The 26579-nt window shown below is 41.9% G+C and overlaps 1 protein-coding gene across 4 annotated transcripts in view; it reads left to right on the top strand.

The window, feature by feature from the left end:
- The first annotated feature begins 229 nt into the window (after positions 1-229).
- The window catches only part of LOC111977078 (protein kinase C and casein kinase substrate in neurons protein 1-like), a 60712-nt gene continuing 34362 nt past the window's right edge, over positions 230-26579 (top strand). For 2 of the 4 annotated variants that reach the window (XM_024006379.1, XM_024006376.1), the window contains exons 1-2: positions 230-349; positions 14079-14149. The gene's annotated coding sequence lies outside the window, so the exon portion shown is untranslated. Of the gene's footprint in view, positions 350-14078; positions 14150-22427; positions 22611-26579 lie in introns of those variants that run through there. The other 2 variants (XM_024006378.1, XM_024006377.2) reach the window with 2 other exon arrangements.

Raw genomic sequence — 26579 nt, 5'->3', positions numbered from 1 at the left:
TGACTGCACCCATGGGCAATATGCCTAGCAGCACTCTCTATTCATAACACACCATAGCCTACAATGTGTCTATATCGAAGTAAATGTAGAACGACCAAACTGTTTCCAATCCGTCCTATTATTTTCATGACAGTACTCTGATGGTGGACAATATTGAAGTATTTAAGGAGGCAAACGACTTTGTTGGACCATCCCCCAATGTGCAAGGGTGCTTTGCAGATCCCCCTTGCTGCGTGCATCGTGATCTCGCAGATGCAGAGCCTCTTGCAAAAGGAGGGTCGCCTTCTGTCATTGCAAAAAGAGAACTGATAAAAATTCGGAAATATTTGGATAACACGCGAACACCCTGGTAAGTCAACCGTACAAGTTTGTCCGTTGTGGATGTTACATAGTGTCGATGATTAGATAACGCTGTGTAGCCTACGGATGAAGGAATCTTTTTCGCATGGTTCCCATCGTTTACCTGACCAACGTCAGATTGCAATCCAGCGTTTAAATTTATAAAAAAAATTATCTCTTAACGACATATTCTTCATTATTATGAAACGCATATACGAATGAATTGTTATTAAATGGTCAAGACCTTGATCTAGCCTAGTATGTTGTTGTTTTGTATGTTGTAGAGGGTATAATACTGCTGTTTTATGTTTTCACTTGTCATCTGGAAAATGTGGTTTGCTTTATGTCGTATTTGGCAATTGTCTTATTGCTTTAGGCTACGTGAATTATATATTTTTATTCCACCATGCAGATGTTTTCCTCTTTGATCACATAATGATAATAAATTAGCCGTTTACAGGCTATATGCTCCTGTTTTCCTTGTCAAATTGAAGCATTATGGCTAAGCCTTTTCTTATGGGTAATTGTAACAATGAAATTTAACCTGTGTATGAATATATCGAATAAAATTAATTTAGCCTGCAGTACTTTCTTCTATTGGCCGCAGATGCTACCATCACACGTCCTTTTTGGTGGTCAAGGTTGTGAGATTTCCATTTATGCTCCCTCCTAGCACTAACAGTGAGATAAACAAGACCATGGAGGTAGCCTGGACGAATAAACAAGTTCGCAATGATGCTTCTGAATACTATTTCATAAAGCAGTCGACCAACGACGAATAGTAGTCTATGTTTATTGTTTAGTAGGCTATCAGGTCTCCCATGTGCAACATTTGTACAATGTAATGCGAGAAAATCACGAGGCAGATTAGGGTATGGAATACTAATGAGGGCATTCCGGTCTGACGTTATGTAATAGCCTGTCATATCACAGTGAGGAGCCATCGCTACTGTATTTGAAAGCCTTATTGTTTTACTTGGTGGAATCTCTGCCGCTCCTTTCTCACGAATCAACAATATTATTGGCATTAATGGAATTTTATTTCCTATCAAGTGTCTATGTATACAAAAGTATGTGGACACCCCTTCAAATGAGTGGATTCAGCTATTTCAGCCACACCCGTTGCTGACAGGTGTATAAAATCGAGCACACAGCCATGCAATATCCATAGACAAGCATTGGCAGTAGAATGGCCTTACTGAAGAGCTCAGTGACTTCCAACAAGTCAGTTCATCAAATTTCTGCCCTGGTAGAGCTGCCCAGGTCACCTGTAAATGCTGTTATTCTGAAGTGGAAATGTCAAGGAGCAATAACGGCTCAGCCACGAAGTGGTAGGCCACACAAGCTAACAGAACTGGACCGCTGAGTGCTGAAGCGAGTAACGTGTAAAAATTGTCTGTCCTCGGTTGCAACACTCACTACTGAGTTCCAAACTGCTGCTGGAACCAACATCAGCACAAGAACTGTTTGTCGGGAGCTTCATGAAATGGGTTTCCATGGCCGAGCAGCCGCACACAAGCCTAAGATTACCATGCGTAATACCAAGCGTCAGCTGGAATGATGTAAAGCTCGCTGCCATTGGACGCTGGAGCAGTGGTGAATCACGCTTCACCATCTGGCAGTCCAACGGACGAATCTGGGTTTGGGGGATGCCAGGAGAACGCTACCTGCCACTATACATAGTGCCAACTGTAAAGTTTGGTGGAGGAGGATTAATGGTCTGCGGCTGTTTTTCATGGTTCGGTCTAGGCGCCTTAGTTCCAGTGAAGGGAAATCTTAACGCTACCGCATACAATGACATTCTAGACGATTCTGTGCTTCCAACTTTGTGGCAACAGTTTGGGGAAGGCCCTTTCCTATTTCAGCATGACAATGCCCCATGCACAAAGCGAGGTCCATACAGAAATGGTTTATCGAGATTGGTGTGGAAGAACTTGACTGCCCTGCACAGAGCCCTGACCTCAACCTCATCGAACACCTTTGGGATGAATCGGAAACGCCGACTGCGAACCAGGCCTAAACGCCCAACATCAGTGCCCATCCTCACTAATGCTCTTGTGGCTGAATGGAAGCAAGTCCCCGCAGCAATGTTCTAACATCTAGTGGAAAGCCTTCCCAGAAGAGTGTAGGCTGTTATAGCAGCAAAGCGGGGACCAAKTCTATATTAATGCTATAAGAATATTTTGAAGATAAATACACAACTCAGAGGACGAGAGGACTAGGATTAATGATCAGTAGGAGTTGGTTTTCAGTTAGGATCTGTGGGATGTCAGTCATGAACTCAGAGCTACATGTGTTACGTGGGCCACGTTTTCATTGGTCTGTACATTGAGTCTGGAGTGGGATACTTGTTTTTTGGCCATTGGCCAAGTTGTCCTGCAAGGACTTCTGATTGGTCAACCCCAGACTAGGGTGGGGGGTTACAAGTGGCATCCTGTCCTTTGTTCTGTGGAGGAAAACTGAAGGACAGGGAAGACTGAATGTCTACTTTTCAGCATAGCACCTATGATTTGTCCTGCTCAAATAAATCMATTTCCTCCCCCTGATTTGCTTTGCGGTCTGTGTTATTGAAGAATAACCTCAGTTGCTAACAATGCCCATGATTGATGTTCAACGAGCAGGTGTCCACATACAGGTGTCCACATACTTTTGGTCATGTAGTGTCTGTCTAAGTGCAGTCAAAACACAAGATAGACCGGTAGAATGCACATGTATAAACATTTATGCAGTTTGGGGATGTTTATATCATTAGTGATTCTTCTGCACCATTACTTATGTCTGATGAAACAACCGTGGGATGTGATGTTAAATCCTTTTTCACAGTGCAAGGTCTTGTAGGAGGTAGCCTACAACTGAGAACMGGGCAATGAATAAGGGGATGTCAGGCCCTTCAGGGTGTCAACAAGGTCTACGAGGGGATCAACTGCCTCAGCATAGTTTATTGAACCAGAGGAAGGGAAGGTAGACCATACGGCCGTTTGTTCTGTCCGCCTTCACTTGGGTGGAGCTGTCCATGGTGCTATGTTGAGCTCTGCCGTCAGTGGGTTGAACCACACCCTCTGCACGTCTGTCAGCAAAGGTGCCACTGAGTGATTTGGCTGCAGAGGAGGGAGAGGATGGAGACGATGTAGTAAGGGGCATAATCCAATTGTAGTGCGGCGTAAGGAGCTGTAAGGGTTTGCTTTTTATTAGCGGACTCCGTGCACTTTCCTACCTTGGAGTTGAGTCTTTCAACAGGAACCGTTCAATATCAGATGACTAAAAATAATCTTTCTTGTTGACTCAAACTGAGTTTATACTTGGATTACTCTTCTCTTTATTAAGGTAGTCTAGCGGTTAGAGTGATGGGCCAAATCAAATGTATTTGTCACATACACATGGTTAGCAGGTGTTAATGCAAGTGTAGTGAAATGCTTGTGCTTCTAGTTCCGACCATGCAGTAATCTCTAACAGGTAATAGAACCGAACAATTTCACAACAACTACCTTATACACACAAGTGTAAAGGAATGAATATGTACATAAAAATATATAAATGAGTGATGGCCGAACGGCATAGGCAAGATGCAGTAGATGGTATAGAGTACAGTATACACATATGAGATGAGTAATGTAGGGTATGAAAACATTATATGAAGTGGCATTGTTTAAAGTGGCTAGTGATGCATTACATCAAGATGGCAAGCTGCAGTAGATGGTATAGCGTACAGTATATATATATATGAGACGAGTAATTTAGGGTATGAGAACATTATATAAGTGGCATTGTTTAAAGTGGCTAGTGATACATTTAATTACATCAAGATGCAGTAGATGGTATAGCGTACAGTATATACATATGAGATGAGTAAGTTAAGTAAACATATAATATAAAGTGGCTAGTGATAAATTGATTACATCAATTTTTCCATTATTAAAGTGCCTGCAGTTGAGTCAGTATGTTTATCAGCAGCCACTCAATGTTAGTGATGGCTGTTTAGCAGTCTGATGGCCTTGAGATAGAAGCTGTTTTTCAGTCTCTTGGTCCCCGCTTTGATGCACCTGTACTGACCTCGCCTTCTGGATGATAGCGGGGTGAACAGGCAGTGGCTCGGGTGGTTGTTGTCCTTGATGATCTTTTTGGCCTTCCTGTGACATCGGGTGGTGTAGGTGTCCTGGAGGGCAGGTAGTTTGCAACCGGTGATGCGTTGTGCAGACCTCACTACCCTCTGGAGAGCCTTCCGGTTATGGGCYGATCAGTTGCCGTACCAGGCGGCGATACAGCCCGACAGGATGCTCTCGATTGTGCATCTGTAAAAGTTTTTGGTGACAAGCCAAATTTCTTCAGCCTCCTGAGGTTGAAGAGGCGCTGCTGCGCCTTCTTCACCACACTATCTGTGTGGGTGGACCATTTCAGTTTGTCCGTGATGTGTACGCCGAGGAACTTAAAACTGCTGGTTCGAATACCCAAGATAACAAGGTGAAAAATCTCTCTGTGCTCTTGAGCATGGCACTTCACCTTCATTTGCTCCAGGGGCGCTGTATTACTATGGCTGAACCTGTAAAACAACACATTTCACTGCACCTATCTGGTGTATGTGAAGAAAAAATAAATAGATCTTTACTGACTCTTTTTCTACTCTGGCTTTTTATTTAATTTATTTAACTAGGCAAGTCAGTTAAGAACAAATTCTTATTTTCAATGACAGCCTACCACGGCCAAACCCGGAAGACTGCCAATTGTGCGCCGCCCTATGGGACTCCCAATCATGGCCGGTTGTGATACAGACTGGAATCAAACCAGGGTCTGTAGTGACACCTCTAGCACTGAGATGCAGTGCCTTAGACCGCTGCGCCACTCGGGAGCCCAAAGGAGGAGGCCCTTGCCGTGCTAAAACACGCACTTACAAGTGCCCACATAATCTCTTCGAGGAAAAGCTATTCTAAAGCTGGTGCCAACATTCAAAGAGGGCGTGCTGTGCATCCACGTCTCTTAACACAAACTGTTTCCTGTCTTCACCCATTTGTTTGTTCTCCCGCACAATGTCATTCTGTCACTGATCTTGGATTAGTTCTCAGTGTCATGTCCATGGGTCAGGATCTGCTCAAACTCCACACTCCAACCCAAGCACTCCGTTCTGACACCATCTTTCTCTCCTGGCCCTCCCACCCCTGTCCTCTACTAGGACAGTAGAGCTCCTGCCCATCTTCCGAAAACCTCTGAAACCCTACCTCTTTAAAGAGTATCTTAAATATTCCCACAGCACTTTGTTTCCGAGAACCTGTTGCAATGGATTTGTTTTGCTGCAATGACATAACTGAGATCAGAGAAGTGTGTGGTGGGCAATTAGTTAGAATTATAATATCTGCATATAATATAGGCCCTACTAACCTTTGCCTGTTTTCCCTAGCTCACATTGTTATCCACAGTAGCCTGTGTATGTGTGGGTTTTAATCACAAACACATTTGTGTTTTTTTTTGTAGGTCTAATAACATGCTTCACTTGTCTTTGCTCCTGAGAGGTTGTGGAAGCTGCTGCTGCTGCTTACAGCCTAAGAGTTAGTAATTAGCATTGCATTATGATTTGCGGTCATGCAACCAACGGCTCTGTCACATCACTGTGGTTATCATACAGAGAGTAATGGAATGCACTCTAATTCTGCCGCCAGTGAATGGTCTGTCAGAGGGAAGGCAGTGGGAGGAGATGGCAAGCTTGATCACAACAGAGGAAGCTAACCACAATGGAATAGGGCACTCGAGGTCGTTTTTAATCCTCCTCCTCTTCAGTGTTCATCTGTTTTTTAATACATGCTGAAACATAACTGAGGATTAACAGATGGAGCTATGCGAAACATGAAAGAAGACGTGTCATTTGGAATTTGATATCAGATTTACAAAATTGCTGTAGAAGACAACCACTAACTATGGTCAGTGCTACATTTTGGCAACTGTATTATCAAACACCCAGCAACACCTAAGGATCATGAAATGTTGTGTTGGGTCGGTTAACCCATAAAATAAAAATACAGTTTTTGGAGGGGGGTATTTTTAAAATATCCAACTACAGGAGCCTGCTTTCAATGTTCAAAATACACCAGAAAGAATAATGTCGCCACAAGCAAATACAGGTAACTGCCAAAATAAAGGAAACACCAACATAGTGTCTTAAAAGGGTGTTTGGTCACCACAAGCTGCCAGAATCGCTTCAATGCGCCTTGGCACAGATTCTACAAGTGGAGCTAAACCATGCCAGGAAAATGCACCCCATAACATCTTATTTGTATCCCTCATTTACTCAAGTGTTTCCTTTATTTTGGTAGTTACCGGTTGCCTACAGTCGGGAAGGCCGCAATTTGAGAAGGGTGCAATTGCGGTTCGCAATTCGGGGCGTTCCTGCATGTGGGGATTCCTGCATCTGCAGGAACCCCTCATTATACTTCTATTGGTAAATGTTTAAGTTAGGACACTGTGCCGCAAACTATCTACCTAGCTAGTACACAGTGTCGCCCTAGCCTCCCGTCTACTGTGCTAGTGGGAGGCGGGGACAACCGGTAGACGGTGTCCTTCGACCCTGCCTGTTGGGCACGGTTGTCTTTGGTACACATCAGGCGGGAGGCTGGGGCGACACCGTGTGCTAGCTGGCTAACTCGCGAGCTAGCAGACAGTGATGCTAACTAGCTAGTTAGCAAGCACACGGTGTCGACCTAGCCTCCCATCTGCTGCGCTAGAGGCAGGCGGGCACTAGGCTTGGGCGGTATACTGTATATACCGTATACCAGGGTATTTGGAAATAGCCACAGGATGGTTTTTCAATACAATTGAAACTATTTATTTGAAGTTTTTCAATACATTTTAATATTTTTAACTACTTTTTAAGTAAATACCTGCAGTGAACTTGTGCAATAAGTTAGGAGATAAAGCAGACCGCATTCTTCATTTCACCTGCTACATTATGAAACTTACCGTAGTTCCCCAGAATAGTTGAGCCAGTCGTGTTTGTTTGTAAATAGCACAACGGGAAAGCGAGTCCAGCTGTGTATTGACAGGGATGGTGTTTTATATTGAAAGTCAAAAGTGTTTTTTTTGTTTCAAAAGAGTGATCAGGGAAGTGCAACCATAGTTTTCCTTCACAGAAAATACATTCGTGCAACACATTCGTCAGAAAATAGCTTAATTTTCATCAGATGACAACAGACGTGCAATGCTATTTGGCTGGCAGCCTCACAAGTAAATGAGCTTACAATGAAAAAGAAAGGTATTTTTTTGCAAAAATTATGCATGGCCATCATATTTCTAATGTTTATCATAGAAAGAATGTAGCCAGCTACATTTTCTAATGTTTTAAAGTTAATCTAGCGTTTTGCCAGAGAAAAGTTGGCTAGCTACACCCGAGAAAGTACTGGAGAAAAGTAGCTACACATCAGTCAGAGCACCGAATGCCCATTCATTAATTCTCATCTGAGTGGGGAAGTGCAAATGAAGCATGAATATGTCTGATGCCTAGCAGAAATTACATTAAGAAGCATTTTACATCTGCGTTTACACTTTTTCCTGTGTGAAAAATGCAGAATTCTGCATTAACACAACCCCTACATTTAATTTGCTAGTTAATCTAAGTAAGCGGCTGAATTAATAAAGTGAAGGGACATCATATTCTGTTAGCTTTCTGTCGTGTTTGAGAAGTCAAAGCCATTTGGATGAGTTATTTGTACAGCTGCCACTATCTTGATTTCCTTGCATTTTTTCCCCCCTCTTCTGTCTTGGCCCGTCTTCTCCTCTTCTCCACCGGTCCAATGTCCGTTGCTCATGTTTTTTGCCCCAAGCAAGTCTCTTCTTCTTATTGGTGTCCTTTAGTAGTGGTTTCTTTGCAGCAATTTGACCATGAAGGAAGGCCTGATTCACGCAGTCTCCTCTGAACAGTTGATGTTGAGATGTGTCTGTTACTTGAACTCTGTGGCATTTATTTAGGCTGCAATCTGAAGTGCAGTTAACTCTAATGAATTTATCCTCTGCAGCAGAGGTAACTCTGGGTCTTCCTTTCCTGTGGCGGTCCTCATGAGAGCCAGTTTCATCATAGCGCTTGATGGTTTTTGCGACTGCACTTGGAGAAACGTTCAAAGTTCTTGAAATTTTCCGGATCGACTGACCTTCATGACCTCTTTGCTTATTTGAGCTGTTCTTGCCGTAATATGGACTTGGTCTTTTACTAATTAGGGCTATCTTCCTTATACCACCCCTACCTTGTCACAACACAACTGATTGGCTCAAACACATTAAGAAGGAAATAAATGATGTAATTTCACTTTTAATAAGGCATAGGTGACTACCTCATGAAGCTGGTTGAGAGAATGCCAAGCTGTCATCGAGGCAAAGGGTGTGTCGTGTCGTGACATGACTACCATTAATGTGATGACTGTTATTTTATAAAATCAATTAACTATGATTAAATTAATCATGTAACAATTAACTCATTAGTAACTTGGGGCACCACGGGAAAAGTTTGTTTAATGAGTTACCTTTTCCCGAATGAACTCAAGAATATATCGTTATCATATCAGCCATCAATGAAAAATTCTCTCATATCAGTCTCATTCTGAACGTCGTTGACCTCGTAAATCTGCACGAACCCTAGCCTAAAAGTGGTGATTCAGCAATACACAAATTGTCTTGATCATTTATTTACTAACTAACTAAACAATCACACAGAAATACATAAACACACAGACGTTATAGGTTATTGATTACTAACATAATGCAATGAAAAGTCCCTAGTGGACTAACCCGATATGACGGCTTGTTACACAATGAAAGGGTTGGGAAAAGAAAGAGCGGGAGAGACAGAGAGTGGGCTTATTGTACATACATGTGGAAAATACGCTCATCGTAAAAATGATATTTAGCACCCTAACAACCGCTCATTCGCATTTAGAAATGCAACACATATTTACGCTTGCATGTCTTTGTCGTCTCCTTGTTGAAATCACCCGGTGGTGATCCAAACAATAATCATGTCATGTAATTTGTTGTTTTGTGATGTCATTAACTTCTCTAGGGTAGGGGGCAGCATTGGGAATTTTGGAAGAAAAGCGTGCCCAAATTAAACTGTCTGCTACTCAGCCATAAAAGCTAGAATATGCATATAATTAGACTGTCTTAGACTGTCTAATCACCCGGTCTATGAGGAGTAGTTCGACAGAAGTCTCTGGTTTGTCCACCAGAGGTCACAATGTCCTTTGTAGTTGTAGTAGGCTTCTTTGTCTCTGCGTGTTTGTTAGACTGGATCCTTCAGGTYTTCCACACGCGTTGGCCTTTGGGGAAATGTTATTCTTTTCTCGTCTTCGGTCGAGTTTCCTAGACTATTTTACATATACAGCTGCAGACTGTGAATGTGTCTTTATCTTCTTCACTCGTCGAGTTTCAGAGGGTCTTACCATTTTCTGGTGTTGTAGTTTTAAACCATTTGTCCGCCATGTAGCCACCGCTCCACGCTGTCTGGTCTGTAGAGATTGCAACCATTTCAACGTGTGGATTGTCCTCACTTTCTCTGGTCTAATGTACATTTTGTTACGAGTCCTTTTTAAGCACTCTGGTCAAAGAGGGTATTCCATCACACCAGAATAATGTCTGTGCTCACGTAGGCGTGGTTACTGACTAGATAAAACTTTATTTGAAATACAATTTCTCATTTAGAAGGCTAAAATCACATTGCTATCTTTTCACAAATAGTTTTATATTTAATCATATAAGTTTTACAACATTTAGATGTAAATCCGATAACTAGGACGTGCACATTTGCAGAGTTACAGTTATCTTGTTATACCATCCTTAACCTCAACTAGCGTCCCACCTCATCAACAGCCAGTGAAACTGCAGGGCGCCAAATTCAAAACAACAGAAATCCCATAATTAAAATTCTTAAAACATAAAAGTATTTTACACCATTTTAAAGATACACGTGTTTTAAATCCAGCCACAGTGTCCGATTTCAAAGGCTTTACGACGAAAGCACACCAAACGATTATGTTAGGTCAGAGCCAAGTCACAGAAAAACACAGCCATTTTTCCAGCCAAAGAGAGGAGTCACAAAAAGCAGAAATAGAGATAAAATGAATCACTAACCTTTGATGTTCTTCATCAGATGACACTCATAGGACTTCATGTTACACAATACATGTATGTTTTGTTCGGTAAAGTTCATATTTATATCCAAAACCTGAGTTTACATTGGCGCGTTATGTTCAGTAGTTCCAAAACATCCTGTGATTTTGCAGAGAGCCACATCAATTTACAGAAATACTCATAACAAACATTGCTAAAAGATACAACTGTTATGCATGGAATTTTAGATCCACTTCTCCTTAATGCAACCGCTATGTCAGATTTTCAAAAAAACTTTACGGAAAAAGCACACCATGCAATAATCTGAGTACAGTGCTCAGAGACCAAAACAACCCAAACAGATATCCGCCATGTTGTGTAGTCAACAGAAGTCAGAAATAGCATTATAAATATTCACTTACCTTTGATGATCTTCATCAGAATGCACTCCCCAAAATGTTTGTTTTGTTCGATAATGTCCATAATTTATGTCCAAATACCTCCTTTTTGTTCGCACGTTTAGCCCAGTAATCAAAATTCATGAGGCGCGATCACTAGGTGCAGACAAAGTCAAAAAGTTCCGTTACAGTCCGTAGAAACATGTCAAACGATGTATAGAATCAATCTTTAGGATGTTTTTAATATAAATCTTCAATAATGTTCCAACCGGAGAATTCCTTTGTCTGTAGAATTGCAATGGAACGCAAGCTAACTATCACGTGAACGCGCGTGGTCAGCTCATGCCTCTCTGGCAGACCTCTGACTCAATCCCCTCTCATTCGCCCCACTTCACAGTTGAAGCCTCAAACAAGGTTCTAAAGACTGTTGACATTTAGTGGAAGCCTTAGGAAGTGCAATATGACCCCATAGACACTGTGTATTCAATAGGCAATGAGTTGAAAAACTACAAACCTCAGATTTCCCACTTCCCGGTTGGATTTCTTTTCTCTGGTTTTTGCCTGCCATATGAGTTCTGTTYTACTCACAGACCTCATTCAAACAGTTTTAGAAACTTCAGAGTGTTTTCTATCCAAATCTACTAATTATATGCATATTCTYGCTTTTATGGCTGAGTAGCAGACAGTTTAATTTGGGCACGCTTTTCATCCAAAATTCCCAATGCTGCCCCCTACCCTAGAGAAGTTAATGACATCACAAAACAACAAATTACATTACATGATATGATTATTGTTTGGATCCCCACCAACCATTCCAGATGTTTGGATTCCAAAACAAATGTTCCAATGTCCAATCTTTTGATGTTAAAGTCTCTCTACACACAAAGGATTTTTAACTCAATACTGCAGAGCAGAAGGGAGAGTTTCTACCAGGTATTTACGATCCGGTTGTTAAGTGATAAATCTCTTGTGGGAGAGAGGAGGAGAGGGGGAGTCTGGCTATCTGTCAGCCCTGTACCGAGCTGATCTGGCACCTATGATTCTCAATCAAGAAAGAGAGACATGGCAGGTGGTTACTTTGAAGAATCTCAAATAAACAAATCTAAATATATTTCCTAACACCTTTTTATGTCTTCACTATTATTCTACAATGTAGAAAATTGTAAAATAAAGAACAACACTTCAATGAGTAGGTGTGTTCAAACTTTTGACTGGTACTGTATATACAGCCCTGGAAAAAATGTAAGAGACCACTGCAAAATTATCAGTTTCTCTGGTTTTACTATTTATAGGTAAGTGTTTGGGTAAAATTAACATTTTTGTTTTATTCTATAAACTACTGACAACATTTCTCCCAAATTCTAAGTAAAAATATTGTCATTTAGAGCATTTATTTGCAGAAAATGACAACTGGTCAAAATAACAAGAAAGATGCAGTGTTGTCAGACCTCGAATAATGTTACAAAAAAAATAAGACACTGTGGCTTGTAGGCCTCTCCAGGTCCTGCACCCACTGTGAAATTTGGTGTAGGATTGGTGATGATCTGGGGGTGATTATGCAAGGCTGGAATTGGGATGATTTGTCTTTGTGAAGGACGCATGAATCAAGCCACTTACAAAGTTGTACAGGAAAATAACTTGCTTCCTTCTACTCTGACAATGTTCCCCAAGGATTGGTTTGTCCAGCAGGACAATGCTCCATGCCACACAGCCAGGTCAATTGTTGGGGTAGGTTCCTTGTTCCTTGTCAATCATTGGTTTATTGATGAAATCAGCTATCAGAAAATATCTTCAAGTAATCAATCAAACKTTTATTAATATATTTGCAGACAGAAGTTGACAACGGAAACATAGCACGCATGTTTCAGAGTAAGTTCTGCAAAATAAAAAAGGTTAAAGTTGCTTTAATATGTGTGCAGTCAACCCCTAGTGATGTATCTGCCTACGTCAACACCTTCTACTCATGAGACCAAGCCCATGCATATACAGTTATACAAACTTGCAGGAGTGAACAGTGGTCCAGTGTTTTCTAAGGTCTGAGAGAGTAATTTTCCATTCCCGTGTGGTTTACAGTATTATGTCTGACTTGTCTCTTATCTCTTTACTCCCCTGCAAGGTTCTGTGTCTATGTATCTCTTTTAGCCTTGAGGCGCTTTCTCACAGACACCCTGTTTTGACTGCAATAGCTCACACATCTCTCAGACCGTTTCTTATAAGAGGCAGAGACTAGAAAAGAACCGTGGAACAGTATTAAACCTTATAATGCATATATTGCTAATCTGTGGTCTAGGACTCTATAAATGTAGTGGGGGCGGGGAGGGTCTTATAGCCCTCCCCCTTCTATTAATACAGCATAATCAATTATTAAAATACATCAATCATTTGGTGCAGCCCCTATCCTGACCCCAAGGTGAACCCCATCACAATCAAGGTGTTGATGGAGGACCACCAGATGAAGACCCTGTCATGGCCAGCCCAATCTCCAGACCTGAACCCCATTGAAAACCTCTGGAATGTGATCAAGAGGAAGATGGATGGTCACAGCCATCAAACAAAGCCGAGCTGCTTGAATTTTTGTGCCAGGAATAGCATAAAGTCACCCAACATCAATGTGAAAGACTGGTGGAGAGCATGTCAAGACGCATGAAAGCTGTGATTGAAAATCAGGGTTATTCCACCAAATAGATTTCTGAACTCTTCCTAAGTTAAAACATTAGTATTGTGTTGTTTAAACATTTTTTTGCATTATCCGAGGTCTGACAGCACTGCATCTTTTTTGTTATTTTGACCAGTTGTCATTTTCTACAAATAAATGCTCTAAATGACAATATCTTTATTTGGAATTTGGGACAAATGTTGTCAGTAGTTTACAGAATAAAACGAAAAGGTTAATTTTACCCAAACGTATACCTATAAATAGTAAAACCAGAGAAACCGATCATTTTGCACTGGTCTCTTCATTTTTACCAGAGCTGTATATGTGAATAACTACTTTACTAAGATTTACACATGTGGGAGTAAATATTAATAAATGGTGAGCAAACTGTTTATAAAGGCCTTATAAATGTTTTATGTACCCTTAAAAATAGTGTTACCACCCATCCTTTGTGCTGTGTCTGGTGGTCTGCTTTTTTGTCAAGGTGCCACACTGCCATTTTATCTTCCCTCATGTTGAATTATCGTCAGGTCAGGTTTATTCAAATAAGACTGCAGAAAATAGAGGGCGTCTGCAACCCGTCTCCCTGAACCTGTCTCTCTGTGTAGGTGACCTCCTGTAGAGGACAGCAGCACTCTCCAGGGTTTATGGAAACCTGATTTCCCATCCAGTGGAGAAGGTGAGTCTTCAACCTTGTCCTCTTTGTCTCTTAGCCTTTTGTATGATTTAGTATATGTAGTATATATTTAGTATGATTGTCTGTATACTTGGGGTTGCAATAGACCTGCAGTGGTCATCAGGCTTCTCAAAGGAACCACATGTTTGTTGGCTGTAGTTTGGTCTCTGAAGCATTGTTCTAATGGCCGTCTCGGTCATAAATCTTTAACTAGGTAAACGCTCCCGCTGGACTAATTAAAAGCAGCACATCAATAATATTTCATGAGGTGGTCATTCCGTTACAGGCCCGGGCTCACTGGGGGGTTTCTGTAAGATGGCACTACACTCAGATTAACAGGCCATTCTATTTCCTGTCCATTCTGTTCCATCCAATGTAACCTGTGACATACAGTAAATACTTACCTATGTCCACATACCCTAGACCTCCTCTGACCAGGCCTTGGTGTCCTCTCGTCTTTAACCTTTGAACTATACATTTGGTTTCACCTGGGTGTCTTGTTTGAGTGGAGCGTCTATGGATTGCAGTTGAAGAATTATGAATTTACAAGCTCTTTCATCATCTCCCCTAAAATGGCACAAACACTGTCAAACAATAATTCAGGAATAATTACTATGTTCCTTGTTTGATCACCTCCTCTGTGTGGTCTGTAAGACAACAACTTCCTTAGGCTGTGTTTGGTTAGCCCAGTTCTGTGGGTCTGCTCTAGTCCAGGTACCCACAGCTGTCTGGGCTGGGGAAGAGAGGGAGGGATGGAGCTGCTTAGAAGGAGAGTTCGAGCAACCACATTCCAAGACATTCATGTGTACTGATCTGTGTTGGTGGAAAATAGGGAGTGTGTGTGTGTGTATTGCGATTCAGCACACGTGCAAATGTGCAATCCAACAGTGTAAAAAAATGCAAGAAGGAAAATAGTAGTCAAATTGTCCATTAGAGTCAAAATGCACACACTGCATAGTCTGATGAACCTTCTTCAATCAAGACCTTTATAGTGACGACTGATCTGCCTGTGGCCATAAGACCTGTTTACATATAGAAGCATAAGATGCTTATGGACTGGACAGTGCTCCTGTCATTGTATCTCAACTGTCAGGCATGGTCAGTCATTTCATGTTAGTGCTGCTAATATACTGCCTTGATTTACTTGAGGTTATGATTGGAGTATGTTTTGTTATACAACCAAACCCGTAGTAGACCCAGGCATGGTACAATTTGCTCTGTACCTATGCATCTGCTAAACTCTCTCTGAGACAACATAAACATTGTAGTAAGCCAGTTATGAAGTTGTTGTGTAAGTGTTACATGGACTAAGCTGTAAATGAATGTCAGTAGGTAGACATGGTGTTAGATAGCATGTAGATTAATGTCAATCATCATTAGTGCTGCTGCCATTTTATTTTTACCTTGTCTATGATAGAATAACATACATTCTGTATATAGGATTATTGTGAGAGTATCAAGGCATCTAATGTCTCTACTTGGTTGTCACAACATCAATTTGCACCTCATAGCAGCGAACCATCCATCATGTGAGCTCTTCCACAAACACTTCTACATTCTGTCTCTATCCTCTTTTTACAGCATTCAGGTTATTAAGATGGATTTAGGCCAGGGGATCTCACACACACACACACACACACGCTCTGGCAGTATTTACCGTGCCTTTGAAGAATCAGTGTTCTGGGGAGCGTCAGGCAGCTAAATGGAGGGAAGGAAGAGAAAGGCTGGTGTTTGAAGAGCTCCGCTCCCAGATTCAGTATCGCCTTCCTTCTTCCCCTGCTCCTTCCATCTCTGTGCCTCGGCTCTGGAAAAACTGGACCAGGGTGGAGTGACATGAGAGCCCTGTCTACATTCACCATCTCTCTCCATCAGATGGAAGTGGTGGAGCGGACAGCCATTGCTGCTGCCTGTACAGTGCATGCTCTTCCCTTCCCCTTTAACACCCTTTACAATATGTCAGTCTTCCTCCTCCCCCTATCTCTTTCTCCTCCTCTGCTCTCCATCATTCTCTCCCCTCCTCCCATGGTTTTCTCTCTTTACCACACTCACTGTCACCAGGAGGCTTGTGGCAGAAGGCTTGTGGGTTACATAACCACTGCAGCAGCACTCTGGACACTGTTAAATCAGGACTAGGAGTTGCGTGTTCTGAGTGGGGGTTGTGTGTGTGAGGGATGTGTGAGAGAGAGAGAGTTGTTTGATGTACTGTATTTGGGGAATGCATGTCATTGTTATAGGTTAGCTACGTAAACATATCAGGCATTCAGCGGTTCTTCAAAGGCACAATAAATACTGCCAGAGAGTGTGTACGTGAGTGTGTGTGTACTGCTACTGTATGTGTGTCCCCTGCAATTAGTGCCTTTTATTTCTTGAATAAAGCAAACATCTTTGCCTACTGTGATATTTCAGCCGTGTAAAGCCTGGGGATCTACACAATATCCCTCTCTCTCTCTCTCTCTCTCTCTCTCTCTGAATTGAGAAAGGGGCTTTATTGGCAAACGTATGTAAACGTATGTTTACAGCAACATGATGAAAACCATGCTGTACCATTTAACTCTGCTTCAAATTTTCATCAACGTTTTTTCTCTCCTTGAAGCTCTGTAATCAAAATGATTGCTAATGCAGTGTGTGCAGTGAGGAATTTCAAGACCGAGATAAATGTGTAATATGCAGTGTGTGCGCAGGCAATTCATAAATACAAATGCTGAGGCACTTGATAAAACTACTGCTATTCAAACCTTGCATTAAGCTCTATCAATATCTCTATTTATTTATTTTATGTTATTTAAACTTTATTTAACTTGGCAAGTCAGCTAAGAACACATTCTTATTTACAATGACGGCCTACCAAAAGGAAAAAGGCCTCCTGCGGGGACGGGGCCTGGGATTAAAAATATAGGACAAAACACACATCACGACAAGAGAGACAACACTACATAAAGACAGACCTAAAACAACAACATGTCATGTGTTGCTGCCATGCTAACACAGCATGGTAGCAGCATAACATGGCTGCAGCACAACATGGTGGCAGCACAAAACAGGGTACAAACAGCACAAAGGGCAAGAAGGTAGACYACAATACATCACGCAAAGCAGCCACAACTTGTCAGTAAGAGTGTCCATAATTGAGTCTTTGAATGAAGAAATTAAGATTAAACTGTCCAGTTTGAGTGTTTGTTGCAGCTCATTCCAGTCTCTAGCTGCAGCGAACTGAAAAGACGAGCGACCCAGCAATGTGTGTGCTTTGGGGACCTTTAACAGAATGTGACAATTAATTAAACTATGTTCAATGTAACCTTGACTTTGAGCTCTTCATGTTGTAAATATGACATTGATCTGTGTTACAGCTCCAATATATATACTTACTGTGAGCTATTTTAAGTTAAAGTATCTGCATCTCAAAATCAAATTGTATTAGTCACATGCGCTGAATACAACAGTGAAATGCTTACTTACAAGCCCCTAACCAACAATGCAGTTTAAAAAACCCCGGATAAGAATAAGAAATAAAGTAACAAGTAGTTAAAGAGCAGCAGTAAAATAACAATAGCGAGACTATATACAGGAGGGTACTGGTACAGAGTCAATGTGCGGGGGCACCGGTAAGTTGAGGTAATATGTACATGTAGGTAGCGTTATTAAAGTGACTATGCATACATGATAACAACAGAGAGTAGCAGCGGTGTAAAGGGGGTCAATGAAAATAGTCTGGGTAGCCATTTGGTTAGGTGTTCAGGAGTCTTATGGCTTGGGGGTAGAAGCTGTTTAGAAGCCTCTTGGACCTAGACTTGGCGCTCTGGTACCACTTGCCGTGCGGTAGCAGAGAGAACAGTCTGACTAGGGTGGCTGGAGTCTTTGACAATTTTTAGGGCCTTCCTCTGACACTGCCTGGTATAGAGGTACTGGATGGCAGGAAGCTTGGCCGCAGTGATGTGCTGGGCCGTACGCACTACCCTCTGTAGTGCCTTGCGGTCGGAGGCCGAGCAGTTGCCATACCAGGCAGTGATGCAACCAGTCAGGATGCTCTCGATGGTGGAGCTGTAGAATCTTTTAAGGATCTGAGGACCCATGCCAAATCTTTTCAGTCTCCTGAGGGGGAATAGGTTTTGTCGTGCCCTCTTCACAAGTTAGTTTGTTGGTGATGTGGACACCAAGGAACTTGAAGCTTTCAACCTGCTCCACTGCAGCCCCGTCGATAAGAATGGGGGCGTGCTTGGTCCTCTTTTTCCTGTAGTCCACAATCATCTCCTTTGTCTCAAAGCTGCTTATTTCGATACATAACCTTATAGGGAGGTTTTGGCTTTGCTGTATGGCTAGTCTACTTGGCATGACTTGTAGCATGTAGACCTTTCCTGTGGCTATTGTACTCTTGCTATAGCTGTGTTTGTTCTCAGTACCATGCTCAGGGTTGTGTTCARCCTTTGTTGATAATGTGTATTGACTGTTGATGATTTGACAGGAGTAATGAAGTGTGTGGTGTGAAGGTGGGGAATGTATCATGTCCCACTGAGAAAATAGATTGATTATGCTTTATCCACGAGAGAGAGAGTTATTTTGGTAGAGGGACAAATCTGTCTGTGTCCCTGGAGTCTTAACAAGATCACAGAGGCCAGTACTGACCTAGCTCAACATGGCTAAGCCTGTCCCATGTAACCGGTCAGTGTCTCTGGCCTGCTAGAGCAATGACATCAGCTGTTCCTGCTGAACTCTAATGCAATGTTGGGTTGTATTCATTATGGCACACACTGTAGCAAAATGCTTTAAAGCACTTGTTCAACTTAAAATGAGAACAAGCGGTACGTATTGTCCAGTTATTCCCCCGGGGAAATCCTAGCACCCTTTGTTACGTTTTCTTTTGTTTGGTGCCTAATGAATACAATCCTGGGCTGGACTGGGAGGAAGGCATGGGAGGGAGCTGGATGTTGTGTCCCTCCACCCAGAAGCCCTGGCCCTGTAGCAAGCCCTAGGGCTATGCTAACTATCGTAGGCCACCTCTGAATCAGAGGCCTGAGTCACTGAAATGGAATCCGTACAAATGGTGATTCATTTGTCTTCCTGTGTGAGTGTATGTGCCTCTCGTGATGACAGAGAGCAGTTGAATAAGCAGGATGTATTACGCCTGTGTGCCTGAAGGCCAGGTCTGAGCAGACATTCAGTGGAATGTGAATGCAGTCGTGCTACTGTATTTGTACTGAATCTCTCTGGCTGAGCTCAGTATTATCATCCTGATGGTGTATAGCGCTGTCCCTCCCACATCCATTTGTTCATCATACTGGTTTCCCTCCTGCTCACACGAGGAGGAATGCCTCCCACGCACACATGCTGCAGTGTATTCAGATACTGCTCAATTCTCCTCAGATTCTGCCTTCGTGTAGATTTGCTTCCAGTCAATGATCCAGTCCTCATTTGAAAGAGCTTCCAAAGAGCAGCCTGTAGACCTTATCTCTCACTGCTACGGTGCCTTCATTCCCTCTCTCTCTCTCTGAAAGGACATTTGATATAGTGCAGCAGTATTTCAGTCTCTTTCATCACAATATGCAGCGGGTGTGTAGTGGGGGTGGGGCAGGATGCATTGTCATCCTCATGTGACCTTTGACTCCCCTCACATTGCTCCAAGGGAAACACTAGCCAATGACTATAACTGTACATGATTGAGACACAGATGCCCAATTTCTGTCCGGTTTCATCCAGAATCATTTCAAGGAACATCTTCTGTTGTCTGGGTATAGCAGCACAGGTTTTGGGGAGAGAAAGTTTATAGGAACATCATCTGTTGTCTGGGTATAGCAGCACAGGTTTTGGGGAGAGAAAGTTTATAGGAACATCATCTGTTGTCTGGGTATAGCAGTACAGTTTTTGGGGAGAGAAGGTTATAGGAACATCGTCTGGGTATAGCAGTACAGGTTTGGGGGAGAGAAAGGTTATAGGAACATCATCTGTTGTCTGGGTATAGCAGTACAGGTTTGGGGGAGAGAAAGGTTATAGGAACCTTTTTACTTTGCTGCAGACTCCCTATCTGGGTGGTCACGTCAGCTCTGATCATTCCACGGCCCAGCAAACAGAACAGAACAGAGCAGAGCACAGGGTCCATGGCAGGACACGTTATGCTGATAAATACAACAAGCCCCCTCTATCTCGCTCACTCTCTTTATCACATTCACACTCTGCCTCTTCAAACACCTGTTTTTCTCTCTCACTCACTCACTCACTCACTCACTCACTCACTCACTCACTCACTCACTCACTCACTCATCACTCACTCACTCACTCACTCACTTGCACTGCTAAAAGCCTGATGTGTTTACGGAGCTAGCCTGTTCATTTTCACCAGAGTGCAGGTGCTCTGCGGTTATGGACATGAGGAGGCCCTATAGGAGTTGATTGCGGAGTGGCCTGATGACACTCATCCACCTAACCACCCCTCATGTTCTCGCCTGATTAATCTGTGTAATGGCCAGCTTCCCACCCTCATCTCATCTCCACTGACTCCTCCAACCTTCTGTCACGTGACAGGCTTATTGATGGTCTTGGCTGTCATGGTGTCCCGTGATGATGCAAGCACCGTGCACACAGCTCTGTAGCGCTGTCTTTCTCCTGGCAACATTCAACAGCCTGTTTATTCCACCCTACTGCTGTCACGGCATCGCCCGCCCTGGAGATGAATCACATCTCTCTCATGATCTATTTAGCTACCACTCTGACCCATTGGCGCTCTCTATTCCGCTCACCAACTGTCTTGCTCACAACAGCTTCCTGCACTCTCTGCACCTGCTCCATCCACCCTGTCACTTGGGACAGGCTTAGCCATATTGAGCCTAGTCAGTATTGGGCTCTATGATCTTGTTAAGACTCCAGGGACACAGGAAAATTTGTCCCTGTTAAAAGACCTCGGTTTCTCTCTCTCAGAAGCCTTTCTCTCTCTCTCTCCCTTTCCCTCTGTCTCAGAAGCCTCTCTACCCCTCCCTCTCTCTCTCTCTCTCTCTCTCTCTCTCTCTCTCTCTCTCTCTCTCAGAAGCCTCACCCTTTCTCTCTCTCTCTCTCGCTCTCAGAAGCCTCACTCTCCCCCTCCCTATCTTTATTTCTCTAATTTCTTCTCTCTCCCCTTGAGAAGCCTTTGTCTCTCTTTCCTTCCCTCTCCTTGTGTCTTCCCTCCCAGCATCTCAATATAAGGTCCTCTCAGAGTGTTTTTTTTGTATAGCAGCCGCCATGACAGGTAGAGTGTATCAAGAACCCAACATGTTCTAGAAAGTACATGGGAGATAGTTGCTATTGGATGCCAGACAACCACGATTATGGAATTCATATTGTTTGGATAAGAGTGAGTTATAGATGAYCTCAGGCGTATTTGAGTAAGCTACCTACCTGGTTTGGTAATCAGCTTCCTTTCTAATCAGTGGCAGAAAGGGGGATGGTAGGGTGTAAGAGAATAAAGTTAGACCCTGACTCTGAAATCTGATTACTGTAATAGGTTTACATGCGTGTTGTGGTTGTCACTCAAGGCTTTAGAAGAGCCACGAACAGCCCTATTACGATGGTGTATCCTTTATATATTACCCCAAAAATATAAACGATATTTCATGCTGAAACCCTCAAATGAAACAAGTTGATGGTATATATTTAGGATAATGTTTTACAGCTTTGTCATTCCATTTTTTAAATTAGAAATTATTATTTAATTATTTAATTATTTAATATATTTTACATGTGATAATGCCACACAGAGGGCCAGAGATAATTACAAACACCAGTCAAAATCTGAAGTAACAAATAAAATCTATTTTATTGGTCACAGACACATATTTAGCAGATATTATTGTGGGTGTAGGGAAATGCTACTTGATTTCTTATGATAAATTACATAAAATCCTTGAAAGATACCAAAATGCTGGTAGTTTACTGGTAAACTTATAAAGTTTCCAGTAATATACCCTCCCGTTGCAACCCTAGACTTGTGTGTGGCTTTTTTGCATGTACACACCATCCCACACACAGAACACCCTACCTCTCTCACACACAAATGTATGATGCCTGGCACGTTTATCTAGCTAGTCTATCAATACATAATAACACCCTGCTTGGCAGTGTAATCTCAGACTTCTTCTCTCTTTCTATCTTTGCAATGCATGTATATTCTATTGCTCCTCCTATCTTCTCCTGTTCTCTTCTTTACCCTCCCCTTCTAAGCCATTCAACTGGAACGTTGCAGGATTATCTTTCCACCATTGAGAAACACTGGCTTGTTCACACTGGGTCTGGCCAAGACGGCCCAAAACAAAGAAATTCAACAGAGGCCTCTGTTCTCTCTGTTGATGTTTGCATCAACAGAAGCCAGATCTGGACTACAAAATAATACTTGAATAATACTTGAAGAGGGAGTAGCCCGCGCATGGTTCCCACAAGGGCTTGTGGATATACTTTTCTGTTTGATAGTGTCCTTCAATCTGTTTTCATGGGTGCAATTAGGGTAAGCGAAAACAATGAATATTGTTGCTAATTTGTGAGCCATAATGGCTTTGCCTTTTGCCGTAGTTTATTTCCTTGTTGCTGTACTGTTAGACAGATGGCAGAATGTTTATTGTACAGTGCAATATCCTGCAAGCTTTGTCTTCAAGAGAAGTCTTTGATTAATTTATTGCCCAAGGCTTGGATCAAAACTTGAATATAACATTTGGCTGTAAGTCTCTTATTCAAGTCATTTGAATTGCCTTCAGTTTGTTAAATGGTCTGTCCTCTTGCATTTAAGTGTAGTTACTGAGGGAGACTGTGTTCTGGTAGTTTTTTTAAATGGACACCTAGTGTACGCCTAGTGGACGTGGTTTGATATAGACTTATGGTTTGAAAGATTTGGGAGGGTTTCTCTGAGATACTGATGGTAAATTACTGACATCAGCTTACGGAATCAGTTCAGGTACAATACGTGAAATGAACCTTCTGAGTCTTGCTCTAAAAAAGAAGTAGAATGGGTATCTGTTTGGATTGGCACAATTGCCGACCTTGAAGCCACACGTAACACGAAAATGATGTGCAATATATTGAAGCCTTGATATAGATATTTTTATGTTTAGATATGACACCTGTCATACTGAACACCAATTAATGACTCAATTCATTATTCTCTCTTCCTCTCTTTTTCTCGTCTCCTTCTCACCATCAATTGTGAAGGAAGGCAACTTACTGGCGGAATTTACCCAAATAACTAAGCAGCATGTCTCCCGAACCCCCTCACACTTCCCCTCATGTGATTACTTTTTTTTGTGGCACTCTACAACCCTGAGTACCAGAGGAGGATGTYTTGTAAATTGTAAATAAGAATGTGTTCTTAACTAACTTGCATAGTTAAATAAAGGTTAAATAAAAAATATATATAATAATTCTCATTCTGTAGTGTAGCCTAGTGACCATCTGGACCTTTGTGTCCACATTATGCTTTAGTATCAACAAACATTGTGCCCAATCTATCAATGTCCCCTTGACACTATAATAGTTTGAGTGGTTACAATGCATAAAAAGACTGTGACCTTCCATGTAGCTTGTCTCACCAGAGAATTTTGAAATAGTATGAGTTCTGTTTTCCCTTGTTATTTCACATCCATGGTAGTGCTGCGGAAGGTCAGCTTTTCAATGTCACAAGTGTGTGTACATGTAAATATCGTAATGTTGACCATCTAAGATAAAAACTTGACACTAAAGCAAAGGTTTTATATAGTTCTTTCAAAGAGTATACAGTTACAGTTGAAGTGGGAAGTTTACATACACCTCAGCCAAATACATTTAAACTCAGTTTTTCACAATTCCTGACATTTAATCCTAGTAAAAATCCCCTGTTAGGATCACCACTTTATTTTAAGAATGTGAAATGTCAGAATAATAGTAGAGAGAATMATTTATTTCAGCTTTTATTTCTTTCATCACATTCCCAGTGGGTCAGAAGTTCACATACAATTAATATTTGGTAGCATTGCCTTTAAATTGTTTATCTTGGGTCAAACGTTTCGGGTAGCCTTCCACAAGCTACCCACAATAAGTTGGGTGAATTTTGGCCCATTCTTCCTGACAGAGCTGGTGTAACTGAGTCAGGTTTGTAGGCCTCCTTGCTCGCACATGCTATTTCAGTTCTGCCCACAAATTTTCTATGGGATTGAGGTCAGGGCTTTGTGATGGCCACTCCAATACCTTGACTTTGTTGTCCTTAAGCTGTTTTGTCACAATTTTGGAAGTATGGTTTCATTGTCCATTTGGAAGACCCATTTGCAACCAAGCTTTAACTTCCTGGCTGATGTCTTGAGATTTTGCTTCAATATATCCTCATAATTTTCCTGCCTCATCATGCCATCTATTTTGTGAAGTGCACCAGTCCCTCCTGCAGAAAAGCACCCCCACAACATGATGCTGCCACCCCCGTGCTTCACGGTTGGGATGGTGTTCTTCGGCTTGCAAGCATCCCCTTTTTCCTCCAAACATAACGATAGTTGTTATGGCCAAAAAGTTCAATTTTTGTTTCATCAGACCAGAGGACATTTTTCCAAAAAGTACGATCTTTGTCCCCATGTACAGTTGCAATCCGTAGTCTGACTTTTTTTAATGGCAGTTTTGGAGCAGTGGCTTCTTCCTTGCTGAGCGGCCTTTCAGATGATGTCAATATAGGACTCGTTCTACCTTGGGTATATAGATACTTTTGTAACTGTTTCCTCCAGCATCTTCACAAGGTCCTTTGCTGTTGTTCTGGGATTGATTTGCACTTTTTGCACCAAAGTACGTTCATCTCTAGGAGACAGAACGCGTCTCCTTCCTGAGCGGTATGACGGCTGCGTGGTCCCATGGTGTTTATACTTGRGTACTATTGTTTGTACAGATGAACGTGGRACCTTCAGGCATTTGGAAATTGCTCCCAWGGATGAACCAYACTTGTGGAGGTCTACAATMTTTTTTCTGAGGTCTTGGCTGATTTCTTTWGATTTTCCCATGATGTCAAGCAAAGAGGCACTATGTTTGAAGGTAGGCCTTGAAATACATCCACAGGTACACCTCTAATTGACTCAAATMATGTCAATTAGGCTATCAGAAGCTTCTAAAGCCATGACATAATTTTCTGGAATTTTCCAAGCCGTTTAAAGGCACAGTCAACTTAGTGTATGTAAACTTCTGACCCTCTGGAATTGTGATACAGTAAATTATAAGTGAAATAATCTGTCTGTAAACAATTGTTGGAAAAATTACTTGTTATGCACAAAGCAGATGTCCTAACCGACTTGCCAAAACTATAGTTTGTTATCAAGAAATTTGTGGAGTGGTTGAAAAACAAGTTTTAATGATTACAACCTAAGTATATGTAAACTTCCGACTTCAACTGTATGTTTAGTTGTGGTTTGTGTTCGTCGAATATAATTTCTTGTATGGATGCCTGTAAAATGGAGCATGTTTTACACAACATTTCACATTCACCCAAATGAATGAATGTTTAAAACATATTAGAAACTGGGTGGTTCGAGCCCTGAATGCCGTTTGGCTGACCACGGGTATTACAAAACGTTTATTTTTACTGCTATAATTCCATTGGTAACCAGTTTATAATAGCAATAAGGCACCTCGGGTGTTTGATATATGGCCAATATACCATACCATGGCTAAGGGCTGATGCGTTGCGTCGTGCGTAAAAAGACAGCCCTTAGCCGTGGTATATTGGCCATATATCACACCTCCTCAGGCCTTATTGCTTAAATCTATCTTTATTCACATTTAGAAACTGCTTCACTATAGTATAATAACCATATTATAGTGGTGTGTAGTGTAGAGCCATATGGATTTCTTCATGAGCTCAGCTTTTCAAATCTAATCACATTTTATTGGTCACATACACATGGTTAGCAGATGTTAATGCAAGTGTAGTGAAATGCTTGTGCTTCTAGTTCCGACAGTGCAGTAATATCTAACAAGTAATCTTAAGAATTTCCCAACATCTACATAATACACACAAATCTAAAGGGGATGATTGAGAATATGTACATATAAATATATGAAGGAGCGATGGTCGAGCGGCATAGGCAAGATGCAATAGATGGTATAAAATATAGTATATACATATGATATGAGTAATGTAAGATATGTAAACATTATTTAAAGTGACATTGTTTAAAGTGACTAGTGATCAATTTATTAAAGTGGCCAGTGATTGGGTCTCAATGTAGGCAGCAGCCTCTCTGAGTTAGTGATTGCTGTTTAGCAGTCTGATGGCCTTGAGATAGAAGCTGTTTTTCAGTTACCTCGGTGCCAGCTTTGATGCACCTGTWCTGACCTCGCCTTCTGGATGGTAGGGGTGTGAACAGATAGTGGCTCAGGTGGTTGTTGTCCTTGATGATCTTTTTGGCCTTCCTGTTACATCGGGTGCTGTAGGTGTCCTGGAGGGCAGGTAGTTTGCCCCCGGTGATGCGTTGTG

Source organism: Salvelinus sp. IW2-2015, linkage group LG17 (assembly GCF_002910315.2).
Source record: "Salvelinus sp. IW2-2015 linkage group LG17, ASM291031v2, whole genome shotgun sequence".
In the NCBI taxonomy this organism is placed as follows: domain Eukaryota; kingdom Metazoa; phylum Chordata; class Actinopteri; order Salmoniformes; family Salmonidae; genus Salvelinus; species Salvelinus sp. IW2-2015.
Note: the sequence above shows the minus strand (reverse complement) of the source record. Positions and strands in the feature narration are given on the sequence as shown.